This window comes from Podarcis filfolensis (genome assembly GCF_964270895.1).
Source record: "Podarcis filfolensis genome assembly, chromosome: 17".
In the NCBI taxonomy this organism is placed as follows: Eukaryota; Metazoa; Chordata; class Lepidosauria; order Squamata; family Lacertidae; genus Podarcis; species Podarcis filfolensis.
Window position 1 is genome coordinate 21,082,464 of NC_139621.1, and position 19,832 is coordinate 21,102,295.

The following is a 19,832-nucleotide window of genomic DNA, read 5'->3' on the forward strand; positions in this document are numbered from 1 at the left end:
TGGGCACCACTACCAAGAAGTTGTTCAACATCATTATAAACAACTTGGACGAAGGAATTGAGAGGGTGCTCATCAAATCTGTAGATTACACTATACTGGGACAGGCAGCTAATGCCACAAAAGATGGAATCAGGATTCAAAATGACCTTAACAGATTGGAGAACTGGGCACAAGCTAACAAAATGAATTTCAACAGGGACAAATGTAAGGTTCTGCACTTAGGAAGAACCAGCTGCACAAATGTAAGATGGGGGACACCTGGCTTTTTAGTAGTAAACGTGAAAAGGATCTAGGGGTCTTAGTGGACCACAAACTTAACATGAGTCAATGGTGTGATGCAGCAGCAAAAAAAAGCGAATTCTAATTTTGGCTGGATCAAAAGAAGCATAGTGTCCAGATCAAGAGAAGTAATAGGGTGTCTGTCCCACTCTCTCTTTCCATAATTGGGGAAGGAGCTGTGTTCAGGCTGGGTCAATAATAATTCCTAAGTGCTTTGAAGCATCTTGGCAGAAATGAAGGAGGAAGGGGTGAGAAGGAAGAGGAAGTCAATCTGGCTGTTCTTTAAGGGGAGCATTTGTGTTCTGGAACTGAGCTTCGGAATAAATGAAATCAACATGGGGGGGGGGAGAGAGACAGATGAATATTTATCTTCCAGTCTACCATCCTTCAAACTCCTACAATGAAGTTATCTATGCTTTCTAGGTTTTTAAAAACCATTTCATGGTGAACCTGTTCTGGGTATCGAATGCATTGGAATTTCCCCTATAAAAAAACCCCAAAGGAAATGTTCAGATGGCTATATGAATGCTTGCCTTACAAACAAATATTCAGGAACGAATTAGGTTCTTATAGCAGAACCTGCATATAAAAGGAAGCAGGAAGTAGGAATAAATGAACGGTTCTCTCGGTGGAAGGATATAGAAATGGAGTCCCCCTCCCCCGGACTGGTATGGGACCTGTACTTTTAAACTTGTTCATAAATGATCTATAGTTAGGGGTGAGCTGTGAGGTGACTAAGTTTGCTGGTGTGCAACAGCAACATTTCATTTTTGTTAACACAAAATTCCCAAACTGTTTTTTTAAAAAACTTAAAATGTATTTGAAAGAGTAGTTTGGACATTCTATTCAGGGAGCATTTTGAGATCTGAGTAATGCCCACAAGATGCAAAAGACGAAAGAGAACTACAAATTTCAAAGGAAAGTGCTTAGAGGTGAATTTTAGCTGGGGAAATCATTCAAAAGCCTGCCATTACAATTCTCTACTTTGAAATATGATTTGTTCTTCTGTTCTGGCATCTGATTCAAATGTAAGGAAAATGCAACAGCTAGTCAAGACAGTATTAGTTAAGGCCTCCTCAATATGGAATATTCAATTTAAAATTATTAATTCAACAGGCATTCATTTCATAATTTTTCAGTCAGCTATAATTGCATACCTTTCAACCTTTTAAGGCATGTTATCCTGATAAAATGATTTACATACACTAATTTGGCAAAAACTGTTCTCTCGATGGCAATGTTTTTCCAAAGCCATATTCTATTTTTCCTTTCGTGAATTATTTTGACAGGTGGAAATAAATGCAACCTGTAATTTACTTGTATCTAGTTCCTAATTTACTGGTGGTCCAGTAAAACAATTCAAACTGCATGACAGATAAAAGGCAATAATGAAAAGCATTCTTAAGACTTCTGAGACCTATAATGCACATTGAATACAGACAAGAGTTAAATATTTATTTTGATCTTACTTGTGCTTTCAAGTATAGTCTCTAAATGTATCTGAGTACTCAACAATGGGAAACGTTGTGTAAAAGTATACACATTGATCATGCAATTCCCAGAGCTCATTGACTGCCTTAATTTATCTAAAGAGAGAGAAGTGCCTTGAGAAATCATTCCAGTCTCTGCCAAAACTCTGACTGCCGGGAGAAGTGTATTTTTGTAGTCATAAAAACAGAACAACAAAAAGATGTCAAACACAAGGCTAGTGGCAACTGGCACTATGATGTCCTTCATGCAAGTAATAAAGGAAATTGCCAGTAACATGAATAAGGAGTTACATGAAAGACTGAAACGATAAATTCCAAGCATTAGGAAGACAACTGTAACATTCTGAAAGAGGGATAAGGAGCCTGTGACTTTTTAGATGCTGTCAAACTCCAATCAGTTCAAGCCAGAATGGCCAATGACGAGAAACATTAGAAGTTATAGTCCAACATCTGGAGAGCCATGGTTTCCCTATCGCTGCTCTAGAAATAACACAATTTTTTATCATTTATCTTCCCAGTTATCCAGATACACACACACACACACACACACACACATACACTAAGACATAGTATTTAGGTAAACATAATACAAGACAAAGAAGAGCTAGATATGTGGGAAGCAAAAGTAAGTGCAAAAGATTTCATATGCAAAAGCAAGTGTGAAATAGCAAGCAACGTCAAATTGCCTTTCTAAAAGTCAAACTTTTATTATAAGACAGGGTGTAGATGGGCAGATGGGACAAACCCTTCATGTGGCGCCAACTTAAAAATGCACTTGGATGTATTTCCACATATGCAAAACTATTAGGTAGTTTTGTCAAACTTGAGGTAGAACTATTCAGTGGAAAAAAAGTAGATGTGTTGGCCATGGGTATACATAAAGAAAAGTGGCCTTCGACTTGAGCTCCATCTCCTTGGCCTACCAGTCTAGCAGGAAAGCAGGACTGGTACCTATTTAAATGGACATAAAATAATCATTTACCAATTTATCATTAGGTAAATGATGCAGTTTCTAAATCTTTTGATGGTTATATATGCAAGCAGAATTTGCTTAGTTTCAGGCTGTTGGGTTTTTCTTTTATAAAAATGCACAGTTTTAATTTCTAATCATTACACGTTTCATGTTCATCAACGACATGCACGGAAATGAGTTCGGAACAGTGACAGGTGTGTGGGAAAATCAATATAATCAAACATTTTTATGGAAATAGCAACTGGGAGCTGGTTATAATTATGCTACTGAGAACTTAAAAAAAAAATCTGTCCCATATTTTCAGGAATATATCCCATGAAGACAGTTATTTTCAAAACAGTCCTGGTAAAGTCAAGAGAACAACTAGAATAGGAGTGCTTTCTTGATGAAAATAGGTTAGAAATGCATCAGCCTCTCACTGCCATCATAATATCTAATTTTTATACTCTTTTGTATACACTCTTTTGTATATACTCTTAATGTATACACAGAAGTGTCTTGTCAGAAATGTGCTATAACCTTTATTTTTCAGATGATGAAAATTAAAACTCCAAATTGAACCCAGATGGTGCTGCTAGAGTTCACCTGGAACAACTTGAACCAGTGGTTTTCAGAGCGTACTCAAGGAACCTTGGGATTCCCTATAAGATTATTGACTGAAAAGAGTCTGTGACTTGCAGCTTACTCATCATGTCATGCACAGCTATAAGGAATTGCAGAGCCTATCAAAGATCCCATGATCTCAGCCTGCCTAGGACAAGTTCACAAGAGCGTATGGCCTAGTAGATGGCGCAACATGATCTGGAACATTCTTGGGTTCCGTGCTGATGTTAAGGGTTTTCTTGTGAGGTGGCTTGATGTGGAAAGGCAGAAACTTTCCCAATCACAATGATTAATAAGTGGTGCCTGAAGAATAGGGGTTCATCTTCAAACCAGCACTACAACCATTAAGCCATGCTTCCTACAAATATGTGAAACAATAATGCTTTAATTCTGTCAAAATTGGCCACAATAGGTGCTGCTGATTTGAAACACATGTCACTCATTTTAAAGTCACACGTTTTAATCATTCAGCAAGAACTTTGCAGGCTTGTAAATACCAACTCACTCAAGTTGATCAGCAGAAAAAGAGGACAGGGCTTCTGTACCTTGAAGAACACCTTTACAAGTTGTGTAGAAGACAGAATCCCCTGTAGTAATTCCTTTTTTTCCATTAAAGGCTTAGGCACCCACAATTCATTGCTCCCCTATGACGAAGGGAACCTAATCCATCTCCTGGCAACCAGGTGGAAGAGCTTCTAGAAAGTTCTATAAAGTTCTCCCACATTTTTCAGGCTTATCAATGTTCCACAAGTAAGTAACAAAGTTATGTAGGAAGGGAAGCAACCTAATAAAAAACCTTTTTGTGAACTATTTTGAGGCCAATTTGTAAGGATGGAGTGCAGTGCAGCACAGATGTCACAATTCTAGGACAAATTATAAGAAATTAAGCATCCTGCACCCACTTATTTGGAAGTATGACCCACTGAACTCAGTGGAACTTGCTTCTGAGGAAACATCAATAGGCCTGCCACGTAAAATGGATTAAAGTCCATTTTGTTTATTTAAAGCATCTTTAACCTGCTTGTAAGCCAAAAACGCTCCCAGAGAAGCTTACGGATAAATAAAAAAACAAGGCAGCTCACACCCTCAGGCTCACAATTTAAGTGGGGCAATGAAAAAGAAAAGTGATGGGGAGGAAGGAAGAAAAGAACAAACTCAGGCATTGGTTCTTACAGCTACAGAGGGTTGGTTTTTTTAATGACCAGCTGGGATGAAGAAAGGGAGCTGGTCTCTCAGCAGAGCTGATGGGAGTGTCCCTCTCGTCTCTCATATTTAGAGAAGCAAGTATAAAAGGCATTTTACTCAACTCTGTTAGGACACTTGATGAATTATTTGATAAAGCAATTAATTCAAGACAACTTCAGAGGGAAAAGAGGCAACTCCTCAGCTTTTTAGTCTTGTAGTAAACCAGTACATGCTGTTGGGAGGCAGACATTCGTAGCTTACATTTAACATCCAACCAAAGAAGCAAACTAAGCAGAAGAAAAGCTAGCTGCATTGCAAAACTCTTGCAAAACTCTTTACGGGACACTTATGTATAATCACACATACGAAAGAACATACAAGGCTACTGTAGCATTTTAGTCCATGATGATATTGCACACCCACCTAATTGGTGAATGCAAAAGGTAAATCCAGCCCATTGTTTGTTTAATTCACTGGGATCTACAGGGTCATGATAATGTAATTAAAATTCTGAATATATTTTCAGTGCAACAAATATTTAATGTTCTTTCCAGATAAATATTTCCAATGAGCCACTTCTGTAGTCTGCAAATATACTGTAAACAAATAATGGCAGACATAAAGGGGCTTTTTGTTAAATTCTTCTGGGATACTAGTTGAAAGATGTGATAAAACAATCATGATCTATGCTAACTATATAGCAGTGCTTTCTTTTATTCCGATTAAATTTATATTATCTGTATAAATGCATGTTTTGGCAGCCTCTTCCAAAATGTGCCAGGAGATAACACAGAATACCCAGAAATAGTATGAGTGCACCCAGATTCAAATGTGCTTTAAAGAAACACCAAAATGCCATTTTTGCCTACTGTTTATGTGACATAGCAACGGTTACCCAAGAATCACCGCTTCAAAGAACAAGGCATTAAAAGAATAATAAAAAAAAATGTTCTGTAAGAAATACTGAAAGTGGTTTAGCAAAAGTGGGAGAGAACTTCATACTCCAAATTATATTTATGTAATGAAAAGGGAACTTCGGTTTCAGTTGTTCATGGGTGTTATAGACAAGAACAGAACACGCATGGTCTGTCCGTAAGTAGCTACTATATTCTGCTTTGTCATACACCTAAGGTACTCCTTAAATTTTGAATCCTGAGGTTTAAACCTTATGTCTACAATAATTTATAATAACTTGGTTGTTTGTTTGTTTAGAAAAGCCTCTCCATATTACAGCCAGGCAGAAACATTCGTGGAGAAGGGTGGGAAGAGGATGGGAAGAGGATGTGTGAGCGGGTGGGGCCTGGGGAGGAGTCTTGAGGGCAAGATAAAGCTACATTTGGACCCTGAGCCTAAGATTCCCCATCCTTCATTTCTTTGCATTAAAATGTAACCAATAAAGTTTGTAGCAATAGAATTTTGGGGACGTCCAATTCCCAAGAGACAGCGATAAGGAATTAAAAACTGGCAGTGATCTACCCCTTTAGGGGGGGGGTTCAGGTCAAAGTTGTTGCACTTTATTACAGGGGAAGGGGGGAAAGTAGCTCACTGAAAGACCGCTAAGGAAACAGCCAGCCTAGCAACGATAACTGGGTCTTCCGTTTTAGTGATCATGCGTGAATGGAGGACGGGGCGAGGGTGAGTGCTCTTTTGCAACTGCAAAGGAAAAGGAGCCCATGAGCGACTGCAACCTACCAAAACCTCCTGGGGATCAACCAGTCGATCGCAATCGACCAGTTGGACATCCCTGATCTAAAGCATGCAATAGGAACCCCTCATCGGTCCTGTTTCGCACTCTCCTTGAGTGTTTTTCCATGGATGGAATATGTCATTGAACTCTGATAATGTCTCTTTCTTGCCTTGATGGAGGATAGGTGTGTGTGTTTGTGTGTGTGTGTGTAGAAACTAAGCTAATATACAGAGGTAAAAAAATGTGAACGTATTGCCTCTGGCCCTTCCACCAACACAGTTCTTGGAGATGCTGTTGCAATGACAGCTCTCAGAAAATCTCCCAGACTAAAAATGGTTCTCCAACCCTGGTCCAATCATGCCCCATATTCCCAGATGGTGTAGTGTCAGTGGTCAAAACCACAATCCAATGCATGTTAACTCGAAACTATGTCTCACTGAGTTCAGTTATGCTTACTCATGTGGAAGCTATGAATCAGGAATCCCGGGTTCCAATCACACTGTGCTATGAATTTACTAGGTGCCATTAGGAAACGACTGTTGTCTCAGTCTCATCTCGACCCTTTCTTGTCTGAATAACTATAAGCCACTCTGGAAGTTCTTGGGCAGGAGAGACAAATATTAAATAATTGTAATAAAAAACAAATACAAAATATGGGACAACAATAGTGACCCACCTTATAGCATTGTAAGGATTATGTTTTAAAGTTGGAAGGATCACACTGCTATAATGTTGTAACGATTATATATCAAGCAAATTTGGTCTAGCCCACCCTCCTAACACACTGTGAAACCTGAATCAGATAAGTCAAGAATTCATAAAGGTGAAATTTCAAGGGCAATGTGACTCTTTCAAGAACCTAAAGCAGCTGTACACATTACAATCAGCATTGGAAACATCAATGTTTCCTGCAGCAAATATGTAATGTATAGGTGTCATTCACATGTATGCATGTATCGTTGAAAACACATGTGCACACTTCCTGGAACCATGGCCCAATCAAGTTTTCCAGATGTGTATACACAGATGTTTAGAGATGCTTGTACGTTACAGCATGACATCACATTACATAGTTGCTGCACCAAGTGCCATTTTAATTCCAGTATTTCCCAAAGCTATTGTAGCACGTAGAGCTCCACCAGCTCTGAATCATCTTCTACATGTTTACCCTTCCAACTTCTAAACTATTCAATCCTCTTTTCCCCTTTACTCAAAGAGCATCAAAGACTGAACTCTTAGTGCCCACGTCTTTTCCCTCTTGCTGACAACAGATTAGACTCCACTTAAGGCTACCACTAAAATGATGGAGAAACCAGAAGACACTGCTATATATCTAAAATGGCTGGTTCCTGTTGCAACCTTTTATGTCAATCATTAATTAACATTTTGAAGACAAGGGAAACCTTTGTTCAGAGATTCAGCAGCCTTGTCCTTTCAATTAAAGGTGTTAGAGATCACAGTGAACATCTCTGACACCTGGCAAATGGCCTCCAGAAAAATTAGGAAAGGAAGAAAGAGCAAACTTGACATTCCTGATAAGATTAAATCAAAAACAGTATGGAATAAATAAAGGAAGAAAGTATATCACATATAAGACAGCAGCAGAGTGGGGGTAGATAAGAATGCCCACTAATTAAAAAACACGAATAAAAGTATGAACAATCTGTGGTTTGGGGATGTTTTCAAATAGGCCAACATAGCTATGTATAATGTGTGTGTTGAAAGTTGAAACGATCTATAGATGTAGTTCATTTGAGAAATGGTCTAAAAATTTACACTCATAAACTTGGCTCTAAGGCGAGATACCCATGTAGCAGAAGTTGTCCCCAGTTCCAGTCACAACACAGAGGCAGCCTAATGCCCAAAATGGTTTGCTGCTACAGAAGATAAGGCTTCAGTAATACAGTTCCAGACACTAATATAGACATACAGCTTGTAGGCTTTGCAGATACAGATACAGATATATACAAGTAGAAAGTACTGCTGCTCCAGCAGTTCAAGACATTACACACACTCCAACTCATGGACAGACTCACTGACCAACTAACGAGCTGACATGCCTTCATCACTTATATAGACAGCACTGGGCCATTCACATAGCAACTGGCTTGGCTGACCATGCACCTGTTCGCTTATCTCATACATGGGGTGATTTGTATCCATGAAAGAAATTAACCCCTTCCTCCATGTGCAGTACCTCCAGCAGGCTCTCCCAACTGTGTCCATTTAAGGAAAGTAAAAAAAAAATCAGCTCATCATGTTTCCAGTATAACATTTTTGAAGCTTTGATTCATGGAAGGAAAATAATTATCTATCCAGAAGTCTAGATGAAAACCATTTCAAGGCAAGGGCTTGTGGCAGCAGATTGGGGCAGTAACCAGACTCACTGTGGAGTGTTCCCACAACCCTAATGCAAAGTCCGGGATAAATATGAGGCATAAGGCACATTCCTAGCACATACACACTTTGCCTCCTTTAGCACACACCCAAGTCATCAAGGGGATGCTTACTGAAAGAGACAAAATATTTTCAAAATATGTCTGTCCCCTATTTTACCTTAAACCTATGAAACAAATATATCAAAGACACTAGTGGAAATCTGGATCGAAATCAACTTAAACTGACTTCTGTACTCAGCACACAAGGAGCCCAAATTACAAACCAGGCCATTTTGAGGGAATTAGGTGAACTCATTTAGAGTTCATTTGGGTCATTTGGTCATTTGGGTCATTGTGAACCGCCTTGATAACTATTACAGCGCATGCAAAAATGACCCCAAAAGGTAAAGTCGGTTAAAATGCACAAGGAATAATTACACCTCCACGGACTAATTTCCAATATGTTTCTAATTATCATGAGGCTACAACTATGGCAGGAATAATAGGAGGAAATGTGGGGTAGAACAGAAAAGCAGGTGCTTCTAAATCCTTGATGTCACAGTCCAGAAAAAAAAGATAACTTGGCAACTGATTGACATATCAAAAAGGTTAAGAACTTAAGAATGCTCCTTCATAAAACCAAAGGCCCCACCTAGTCCAGCATACTATTCTCACAGTGTTGTCTCTGATGCCTAGGGTGGTTATGTCAACTAAGCAGTAAAGTGTCGTGTACTTTGACAGTGCTATACAGATAACTGCATCAATATAGATCTATTTACACTCACAAAATCCAGTTCCCAACATTATTTGCCATTCTGCAAGAAACAGACTCAAGATATAGCTAAGGAGAAGACAGAAACAAATTTGAATCTTAACATTTCGGGTTGACTGCAGCAAGATTCAGATTCAGACCTCTCTGAAGTCTGAGTGTATGGACTATTTGTCATTAATCCACACGGAGGAAAGAATGGTGTGGTTTTTGGAGATGTTGTTGCAATGACAGCAAACATGGATGGAGGGATGGTGTCGGCGCGAAGCATCCTTATATAGTTTCCAGGACCATACGACAGTCCACTTCTGACAATGACCTTGAGTTGTCGGAGCCATATTGCAAATTACTGGGGCTTTGTGGGAAATTAAAATGGTGGAATACAAATGCCAATTTGAAGGACCCACACTATGCCAGATTGGTCTACATCAGAGGTATATAGTGGTTAATTAGAATGTCATGAGACTTGCAACTGCTCCACAAATATCATGGTGGTGGGCCCCACATCACCAGCGAGTAAGCCAACTTGCAGAAGAGCTGATATAGGAGACCTACCAGAGAATATTTGCATAAGGGCCAGCACTTCTTGGATGCCCAAGCACTGCCAACAAAGGTCCTACAGGAGTGTACAGTGGATATTTTTTATTTTTAAAAAAATCTCCTTGGCAAGCTCTTATGTAGTTGAACTCAGAACTACTTGGAATCATTTCATATCCTTGATACACCAGGCCCCTGATGATGTTGCCTTTTAGGAGAATGCTTCCAATCTCTTACATGACGCAAAGAAACAACTGCTCCTGATACTGATACCTCTTAATACAGAGGTGTTTGCATTTAATAATTCCCACAATTTGCTAAAAGAAATATTCTTTCAGCTCCAAATTCTACAAAAAAGAAGATGCTTTAAATTGCCGTAGGGTTCTTTCTTCATTTACACTGACATTTCAAGAAAAGGAAACTAAAATATATATCTGGTCTAAATATCTACTACAAATCACTCCATATTTAGTCACGGTGAGTTTTTGAAAGACTTATTTTCAGAAGATTGCAATAACGCTGTTTTGCAAAGTGATATTTTTTTAACTGCAGGATTAAAAGCACCAACAGTCCAGAAACATACAATTTTAGAGGAATCACTAAAATCAGAACTATGATTAAAATAACACCCATTAAATCTCTATGAAGCTTAATGACGTTCACTCAGCTTATATGGAAGGGGAAAAGAAATTCAGGTAATAGCTGTGCTCCTAATATCCCCAACTCTACACTCTCTTTTTGCTCACAAAGTGAATGGATTTCTGAAGTTGACTGGAATATTAGCTCAGCATTGCATGTGTCTAGTCTAATTTTTTTCCCTCTGAGAAATGCTACTGGTTGTGCTGGCATTGAGACAGAAGGCTGTAAATTCCTATCTTCCATCAGTACCGTTGACCTTAGAGCAAACCCCACAACTGGCTACAGGCATTCAACATCCATCACTGCTCCTGAAACCTAATCTTTCAGGGAAGGACAGCTGCAGTGGACAACAGTTAAGCAGCTTTCAAAGATACATTCTGCCATTCGAACAATTTTAAAAAAAATAAATGAAACCAATAAACTTCCATTTTAACTACTGCCTTTAAAACAAAATTGTATGGCTTTCTTTTTATAGTTAATATTTATCTTCTGAAATTGTTAAAGTGAACATTCCAAGCCAAAAACACGAAACTGCCCTTTGAAACTGGACTTAATCAGAGCAAGCATTTTAACATTGGGTTACAACGTGGCCTGTGAAATGCCTTTAAATCCTGCTGATTTCTCTGCAATTTCTCCAGTTTTTTTCCTTCCAAATCTACTGACAACATCTCCAGGTTAAGAAAGGTGAGTATTCATGTAGCGCATTCAAGAAGCAATAACAGATCCGAGCTAAATTGTAAGAAATAAGCAGAGACCAGACAATAATCAATATGCAAAAGAAATATGAAAAGCCTCGCACAAGCCTGGAGACCAGTTCTTTGCTTATCTCGGAAATCTTATTGTCATGGCACCCAGGCATCAGCTAGCGTGAGAAGCTTGTAGGTTTGACCATCTACAAAATCATATTATACACACCACTTACTGAATTTGAAACATGGTTCCAAGAACACTGAAGAAAACAACCTGGGGATTGCCACATTTTCTTGCTCTATTTCATACAATACATTCAATATATTATTTATGGAGGAATTGTGTACCCAGCAACTTCAACCATGTGAGATAAGTGTTTTCTGGGTTGCTGTTTAAAGGACATGTAATTTCATTGTTTGCAAACCAACATCATTTCCTACCCACCAAAACTCCTACTCATTAGCAGTTTCAGTATAAAAACCCTAGGTATGCCTAATATAAGTGCAATGGAAATTATATATATGTATATATATATATATATATATATATATATATATATATATATATATATTGTGTGTGTGTGTGGTCTTATCTAAATAAAAAAGAATTGTCCTTTTAAAGCAAGAATATTATCATTTTTAATAAACTAATTAAAAAGTATTGCTCGTTTAGAGTGCTGTTGTATTCTAGAAGTACATGAATGCATGCAGTCTCTCAAGAAGGGATCTCAATAATTTTAATTTTATTAAATTGCTTCAAATTTTATCACGCAAGTGTCATATCCATGTGAGTGTACTTATTTAAAATCATGTTTTTCTTGCATAATTATACATGTTGATGCATACTTATGCTGTTGCACGCAAGACATGATAGGAGAGATATGAGAACGTCTCAAATACCTTTTTTAAAAACCTGAAATACAACATGGGGCATTTAGCTACAAAGACAGTTTTGTAAGTTGCCTCGTTAAGTTGTGGAACCTTTTCTTAGAGTTTTCCAAGAAGGACTGAACAGAAATATCCCATCTTGCCTCAGAGCAGAGGTTGCATTAGATAAATGTGGAAATAAATGTGGAGATTAATTTATATGTGGGCCTTTCATTAAACATAACAAAGATTTTTTAAAACAAACAAACAACAAAGATAAAAGTATTAAAAGCTGCTTTTTTAAAAAAAACGTGAGCAATAATCTTTTATTGCTTTATTTTCTTACAAATATGGCTTTGTGATTTTTCTTTGAACAGCATTTGCAACATTGTGCATTTACCAAAAAATATTTCTGATGTGCATGATTGATAATCTAATAAGAGATGCCAGTGTTCAGTCACAGCTGAGTGACATTATCAGGGAGACAATGTGGTTCAGATGAATGTATCTTCCGCTGAGTCTGTGCTAGACACAGAACTCCTATGAATGCACTGCAGCTTAAACAACAAGTGAGGCTTGTTGGAAAGGAATTTACAGGCAAAGAACTCTCAAGCAATCTTCTTCTACATCATCAGATTTCCTCAGTAGATGTGCTGTACGGGAGCTCTCAACGTAGCAGATCACAGAGAAAAATAATTCCTCCCCCTTCTGCTCCCACTTGGCAAATCACTAATAGTATATGAAGGAATATTTTAAGAACTGTTTCTCCTTTGGGCTCTCACTTGCTATTACATATCCATAAGCAGGTTCCTTGAAAACCTATCCCAAATAAATTAAGATAACAGCCACACACTCCCCAAACTACGTGAACTACCGAGTTTGCTTCCAGTTGTAAAGTGTGTTACATTTTAACACTAGAAGAATTAATAAGACAACAGAGACAGTACAATACAGTGTAACCTAGTCTCCTAATGCTCAAGAAATATTAGTAAAAATGTATAAAGTGTTGAATTACAAGTGTAACAACTGAACCACCTATAATGAATGTCTAGACAGAATTACTCCTCAAAGTAATTCTATGGCAAATATATTACTATCCACTGTAAATGCACTCAAAATTTGTTAAAACCAGGTTCCCAAGAAACTGATCTCCCATACAATAGCTCACTTATTAGCACACCTAATTTTATACTAAAATTATCCACACACAAACACAGCACAAGAGTTGTGCTTTCACGACGCCATCCTAAAATCTTCTGATTTAGCTTTGGTAAATCCTTTCAAAAATAGAATTGCCTCTTAGCTTGATAAATCATGTTCAGTTTGAAAGGAATTCAATATGCAAATGTTTCAGCTGTTCCTCGGCACAAATTGTCTGCCTTGTCAATTTGAAAAAGTGAAAATCAACAAAGGAATACTTGACCTTACAGCCTAATGTCTATCAGGAATGCCATGGTTGGTCGATTTCAAACCTCTGAGAACAATGAGTGGCACATCTTCAGCCCATATCCTAGAAGCGCTGACTAGATTTCAAGCACAACTTTAGGATTCTGGCAATCACTACTGTAGTCTAATTACACCATCAACCTGAACCCACATCATTTTCAGAGTAATCACCATCTTTCCTCCCCCCCCCTTTCTTATTTTAGTATTAGGTGAGCAGTGGCATTTCTAAACCTGATATAGGATCTTAGAGCTAACCCTCACACTGCTAACTCTCCCACCCCAAACCCGGGTCCTTCTTATATCGGCTAATAGTGTTAAATTTGGAACTGAAGATGAAATGAATCCAGACGTCAAAAAGCTCGCGATGACCACCTTTCAGACAGCAACGTCCCTCAACCACAAAGGTAGAAAGCTCCTTATAAGACTTGCCAGTGGGGAACAGCACAAAAATTATCCCTCATTCCAACAACATTAGCCTAACCCTTTGGTGATAAATCATAGGAAAGTCTTTATGAAATCGGCACAAAAATGTCCTTCTAGCAAAAAGAAAAAGAAAAGAAAAAAAGAGTGTTCCGTACAATGGTATTTGCTGCGTAAGAGTAGTTTATACAGGCCCCTAGTGGCTTACCACTCACAGCAGCAGACAATAGGGTGATCCCTACTTTTTTGCTTGCGAAGTTCTAGTGCCATTGCCAATACAGTGTGGGAACTGCAGGTGGTCTTTTTAAACAAAATTGGAGAGTACCTTGTGTTTCTAATCACAAAGTCAGAGCTATTGTCAAATACTTCACAGATTTTTTTTTAAAAAGAAAATGCATCTACCCACACGCAAACCATTGTCCTATTGCTGCTTGAGAATATTTGAGTTATATAAAAGCCACAATAGAATGTTTAACCAATGTTGCTGTAATTCACCAAGTAGCAAAATGTTGAGACAGATGAAAATGTATTTTTAAACACAACTGCTTGAAATCTAAAACCTGCATTTCCCTTTCTAAGTGTCATTCCTACCAAAGCACATATAAATCACAATGGATTTCTTAGTGCCATCTTAAAAGCAGAGATCGTCTGTTTCACTAAAACATGTACATGTATCATTCTGAATGGAAAATACCTATAAATAACCTACCATACCTCCACAAGTATTATTATATGAAAAGGTATCTAATTATCTGTCTCCCTTCTCTTTGCAAGAGCTACAGAACCTAGTACTGAAACATGCCTTGTAGGGAACACATCTGATGTTTATAGCAATTTAACAGAGCAGAATTTGACAGCTGAACTTAAGGCACTGACCAGACTATCAATTTCACATTTGAAAAATACCGAAGCCATACAGTAGATCTCAGGAGAACTAATTTAAGGACATTTTGATGAAGCAAATCATCGGTGTCCCTTAAAAGCAGACATATATGTGACTGATTTATATTCAGAGGATGAAATCTTTGACTCCTGTTGTTTATGTTACTCTGTTGTAGTGTGTAGTCCTTATTTCAAAATGAACAAAAGCACTTTTCGTAATAAAATTCTACCGTCAAAGAGGGGAGTCCCCCCCCCCATAATGCTCTTTCTGTTTTTCATGTTGTGGGTATGCATGTCATGGGGGTGACAGAAAATGACAAAAAGGTCACTATCATCTGTCACAATAGAACTTTTGACACTATTTTCCAAGCAAAAACATCATAGGAACCAACACAAAATACACCATGAAAACTCAATGCAACGACTCATCTGAGCCTCATAGATTCTGAAGGAACATAAAATCTTGGTGCTGCACTCTGCTGGGGTGAACACTTTACATGAACCACACCAGGAAAATAATTTTTAGGCAGGTACAAAGAAACTTGATGAGAAATGCACTTCCCAGTGGATTATAAAATATGCAAAACCCTGAAGGGACGAATGCTGGCGACACTGCCCTCTTCCAAAATAACCTGTGGAGAAACAGAACTAACACTAGCGGAAGAGGCGATTGGGGAAAAGGTTAAGTATAAAGGTTATGACTTGTGGGGCAGCTAGTCATTGACGGCGGCTTGGGGAAGAGGGCAAAGCAAAAAACAAACAAACAAAAAAAAAACCTTCACAAGCATTAGGGAGCAACTCAGAAGGCTGGATGGAAGTATTGTGGAAAATAAGTTTCCCTCAAAGAAAACAGGGGTGTACTCTTGTAAATTTTGCCATGCCTCTGTCAAAAGTCCTTGTCTTGGCTGCTTTAAGGATATTGTTATTATTGTTATTATTATTACATAATTCCTCTTTTAGCATATGTGTTTACTTAGGAACCCTATGAAGAAGAAAGAGGGGGTGTTATCTGGGCATCCCAGGGGTTGTTCCCAACCTACCCCCTCCCCGTCACACGCGCGCAGGCGGTTCCCCAATCCCAGTGCACTTCGGACGGCATCTCCTCTCGCCTTTGATTTCTGTTCTTATCTTCCCACTGCGATAAACACCACTCAGGACAAACGAGCTAACTCGGCCATCATCATCATCAACAACAACAAGCCTTCAGTCGGCAGGCAGCACCGCACGCCTCCATCTCTCCCTCCCAAGCAAACGGACGGATCTTTTTCTCTCTTCCCCGGGACACCAATCCTGGCACGCACCAGCCCAGCCTTCTCCCCACCCCACCGCCTTCAGATTCCCCTTATTGTCAGCTCTCCTGTCTGGAGATTAGACCCCGGGGCTACTGGAGGGGGGGGGGAGAGAAGAGTAGCTGAGAAATGCACATGGCTGTCTCTCATGCACACATCATGCACGCGCGCGCACGAGCGCGCAAACACACACACCACACCAGATTTCCAGAGCAGGGGCTGGAAGAAAGAAATGGGTCAGCAGCAGCAGCGGGGAGAATTACCTGGTCATGCTGGCTCCCCGTCGGCTCCCCTCGCAGCAGCAGCAGCGCCGCCGCTGCCCCCGCCGCCAGCCAAGCCCTCCTTGCCGGGCGCTGCTTCTTGGCAGGGCTCCCTTCCTCTCCTTTCGCCTTCTTCCTTCCTCTTGCTGCTGCTGCTGCCGCCACGGCCACCTCTGCTCCTCTTTCCCCCGCTGCTGCTGCTGCCGCTGCCGCTCGTCTCCCGGGAGGCCGATTTAATCCAAAGCCGAGCGAGCGGCTGCCAGCCGAGTCCCTCCTTCCCCTCCCGCGACGCCCCCAAGCGCCCGGGGGTCTCTTGCCGCCCTCTCACGGACCGTCCAAAGCGGGGAAGTGGATGGGAGTCCGAGGGGCCGGCGGCATCCAGGGAGCGGGGAAGCCGGCGGAACTCCCCGGGCTGCCGGGTCTCCCTGGCCGGCTTCTTGCTGCTGCTTGTCCGCTCTCCTCTTCCTTCTTTTTCTTGCTGCTGCTTCTGTTGCTCCCGGGCTCTCTCTCTCTCTCTCTGCTCTCCGCTTCACCCTCCTCCTTTCTCCTCTTGCTCCCTCCTCCCTCCTCCCTCCCCCTCCCTTTTGCCCCTCTTAATTTAGTCCATTCTTTAGCTACAAATAGAAAAACCGGATCCACTCTCCTCCTCCTCCTCCTTCTCCAAGGAGGGGGGAAAAGAAGGAAAAAGAAGAAGAGGGAAATTTCCCCAAAGTGCAATGCAGACCCAAAAAGGGCAAGTTGGAGATGGCTCGGATGTTGGAGCGGGATGGAAACAGAATAGGCGAGAGATTCCCCCCAACCTTAAAAAACAAAACCACCAGAAAGAGGAAAGGAGGGGGGGATAAAGACCCTTTTAGAGGACTCCTCTGGGAAGAGGCGATGGCTGCGCTTGCTTGCTGAGGGACCAAGTAAGAGGGATGCTCCCCATCTCCTTTCCTTCCTCTCTCTCTCTCTCTCTAGGTGATATTTATATAGAGAGAGGACATAATATATATTATTGCTAAATCCTCTTAGGCTGTGCAGATCACAGGATTTGAGTGACCCCCCCCCCAGCAGTGTTGTGAGAAGCTTGTTGCAGAGCCCGGCTGTTTTTAGGCGAGTGGGAAGCGGGTGGAGAACGGCTGAGCCTTTCGCCCTTGCGCGCCTGGCTGGACCACAGACGGACGGAGGACGCGAGCAGCGAGGAAGGCGCACACGCGCAACGCCGGAGCGCGCCAGGCAGCAACGGTGCGCTGTGTGGGGCGGAGGGGGGGGAGATTGGCAGGGACGGTGACGTCACTCCCCGTTATCTCGCTGTACCAGCCAAGAAAGGACCTCCCCCTTTCTCTCCCCCTCCCCACCTCTTGTGCCAAACACACAGATAGCTACACGCGCACGCCCCGCGTTTGCAAGAAGGCGAGAATCTTGTGCGCCCGTGTTTTCCCTCGGAGAAGCACGCACGCTTTCAAACGCGAGCGAGCGAAGCAGCCGGTTGGGTGCCTTCTCGCTTTGCACCCCGCCTTCTCTCCGCCCTCTTCTGTGAATTTTGCGAGAGCTCCTTTCCTCCTCCTCCTCCTCCTCCTCCTTGCAGCTGCCCTCACGTCTTTGAGGACACGCGGGGCAACCTCCCAGACGGTTTTTTTTTTAAAAAAATGGAAACTTCGTGCGCGAGGGAGAAATCGGGCAGGAGAAATGATAGTTCAAGTCAGGTGGTCCGTACGTTTTCCTGGAGTTAAAGGCCGTTTGGGAGGAGTCGTGTGGCTGCAATCCTAACCCTGCTTGCCTGGGAGTAAGCCCAACGGAGTTCAGTAGGGGTTACTTTTGAGTAGACGGGACTACGATTCTGGTACACATCGGTTCCTCACCCCACCCCTAGAAAAGAAGGGTGTAAGGTTGCTTTAAAGAGGCGAATAACAAAAGGAAGCCTGTTGCTTCATTCGGTTTATAAACCTAAAACTGTCAAGCAAATGAAACCTCAGTGTTGCATTATTCAAGAAAATTCCTGTCTTGGGGTCATTTACATTTGTTGTATATGTAGTACCGTTTAGGTAATAGTAAAAATATTGGGTGGAGAAATGGTGCTATTTATATAAACAACAGCATTTCTTATTGGTAGTTTAAGTTAAATAACAGTAATTTGCTATTAATTACAATGGTCGGGTTTCTAAAAAGAAACCATGAGGCTTCTGAATGCTTTTTTTAAAAAACAAAACCATCACAAATCCTTGTAAAAAAACAAACACACACTAACAGTGTGAACCACAAATGCAAAAGTCGTTTCACCACCAGGCCCTGCTACGCCCCCACACTTTTATGAAGTATATTCAGAAATAGATACAACTAATTCCTCAAGGTCAAAGTCCAAATATTCTGCAAATCTCTCCCAAAAGTTAATCCTTGCAGAGTTTCAGCGTGACCCTTTTTGCTTCACTGATGACCCAATTCTACACACAGCTTGTGCGCGGGATGAACCAGGGATCCGATCTGTTACTTGTGTTCCACTCATTTCCCTCTGCAAATGTTTAAAGGATAGATAATAAAAACAGGCTGACTTGTGGCTTCTTTCTGCAGCCCCTGAAGGGCTGCTTTCAGGAGCAACCGGACAATGCCAAGACATGCATTCATAACCATTTAATCCGTCTCCAGTGGACTACCAGTTACTATTGGTCATTGAAACCGTATACACATGAAGTTAGCCATAATCCATAACTGTCCTATAGTAATTGAAGAAGAAATGCTTCCATCCAATCTGAAAAAGTTAAACCACATTCACTCCACAGTTAAGCTGGTGTGTACATTTGAAACAGCCATTGCACATGTACAAACGACAGCTTCGTGAATAGGAGTTGCGGGGAGTGCAGGCATGGGATTGGATGAAAGACAAGGGGGGTGTCACCTTGCTGCCCAAAAGCCACTCATGTGTGCATAGACTAACTGCCTTAATTGCAGAGATTCACACTGAGGGATACAGAAATATTAGTAGGCGATAGCCACACACGTTGTGTTAGCACGCTGAATTATCCCATTCCTTTCTCCTCCGTCTTTTGTTCTCAAAACGCTACTGGCCTGCCACATCCTTGTGGCAACTTGATACTACATTCCATTTCTTAGTCTGTCTCAGGGCATTAAAGCAACGTTTAGTCCATTTTCCTAAAAGAACACAATGTTTCTGTGTATATACTATACTACAGAAAATGCTACAGCTGTGTGCATTTATAAACGATTTGTTCTATATTTTTCAAATATACATTTGTAAGCACTGTACAGGAACATGTAAGGTGGGTGAGCTGACAGAGTCCTGCTTTCACTTGCCTGTGAAAGGCCTTCAAGCACTGCTTGCCGCGAAGACAAATTGCCACTGTACTGTTTTCCAAAGATACACAACACAGAGAGAACAGGAAATGGGATTGCTGGAAGGGCAGGGGAGGGTGCAGTGCATTGCCTTAAAATGTTTTATGAA

At 40.8% G+C, this 19,832-nt stretch overlaps 1 protein-coding gene across 40 annotated transcripts in view; it reads right to left on the bottom strand.

Annotated features, from left to right (window-relative positions):
* Positions 1 to 19,832, bottom strand: part of PTPRD (protein tyrosine phosphatase receptor type D) — a 1,143,290-nt gene that overhangs the window by 350,788 nt on the left and 772,670 nt on the right. For 6 of the 40 annotated variants that reach the window (XM_083592701.1, XM_083592703.1, XM_083592686.1 and 3 more), the window contains exon 1: positions 16,397 to 16,922. The exons of 31 other annotated variants lie outside the window; for them this stretch is intronic. The gene's annotated coding sequence lies outside the window, so the exon portion shown is untranslated. Of the gene's footprint in view, positions 1 to 16,396; positions 16,923 to 19,832 lie in introns of those variants that run through there. 3 more of the 40 variants (XM_083592714.1, XM_083592704.1, XM_083592699.1) reach the window with 1 other exon arrangement.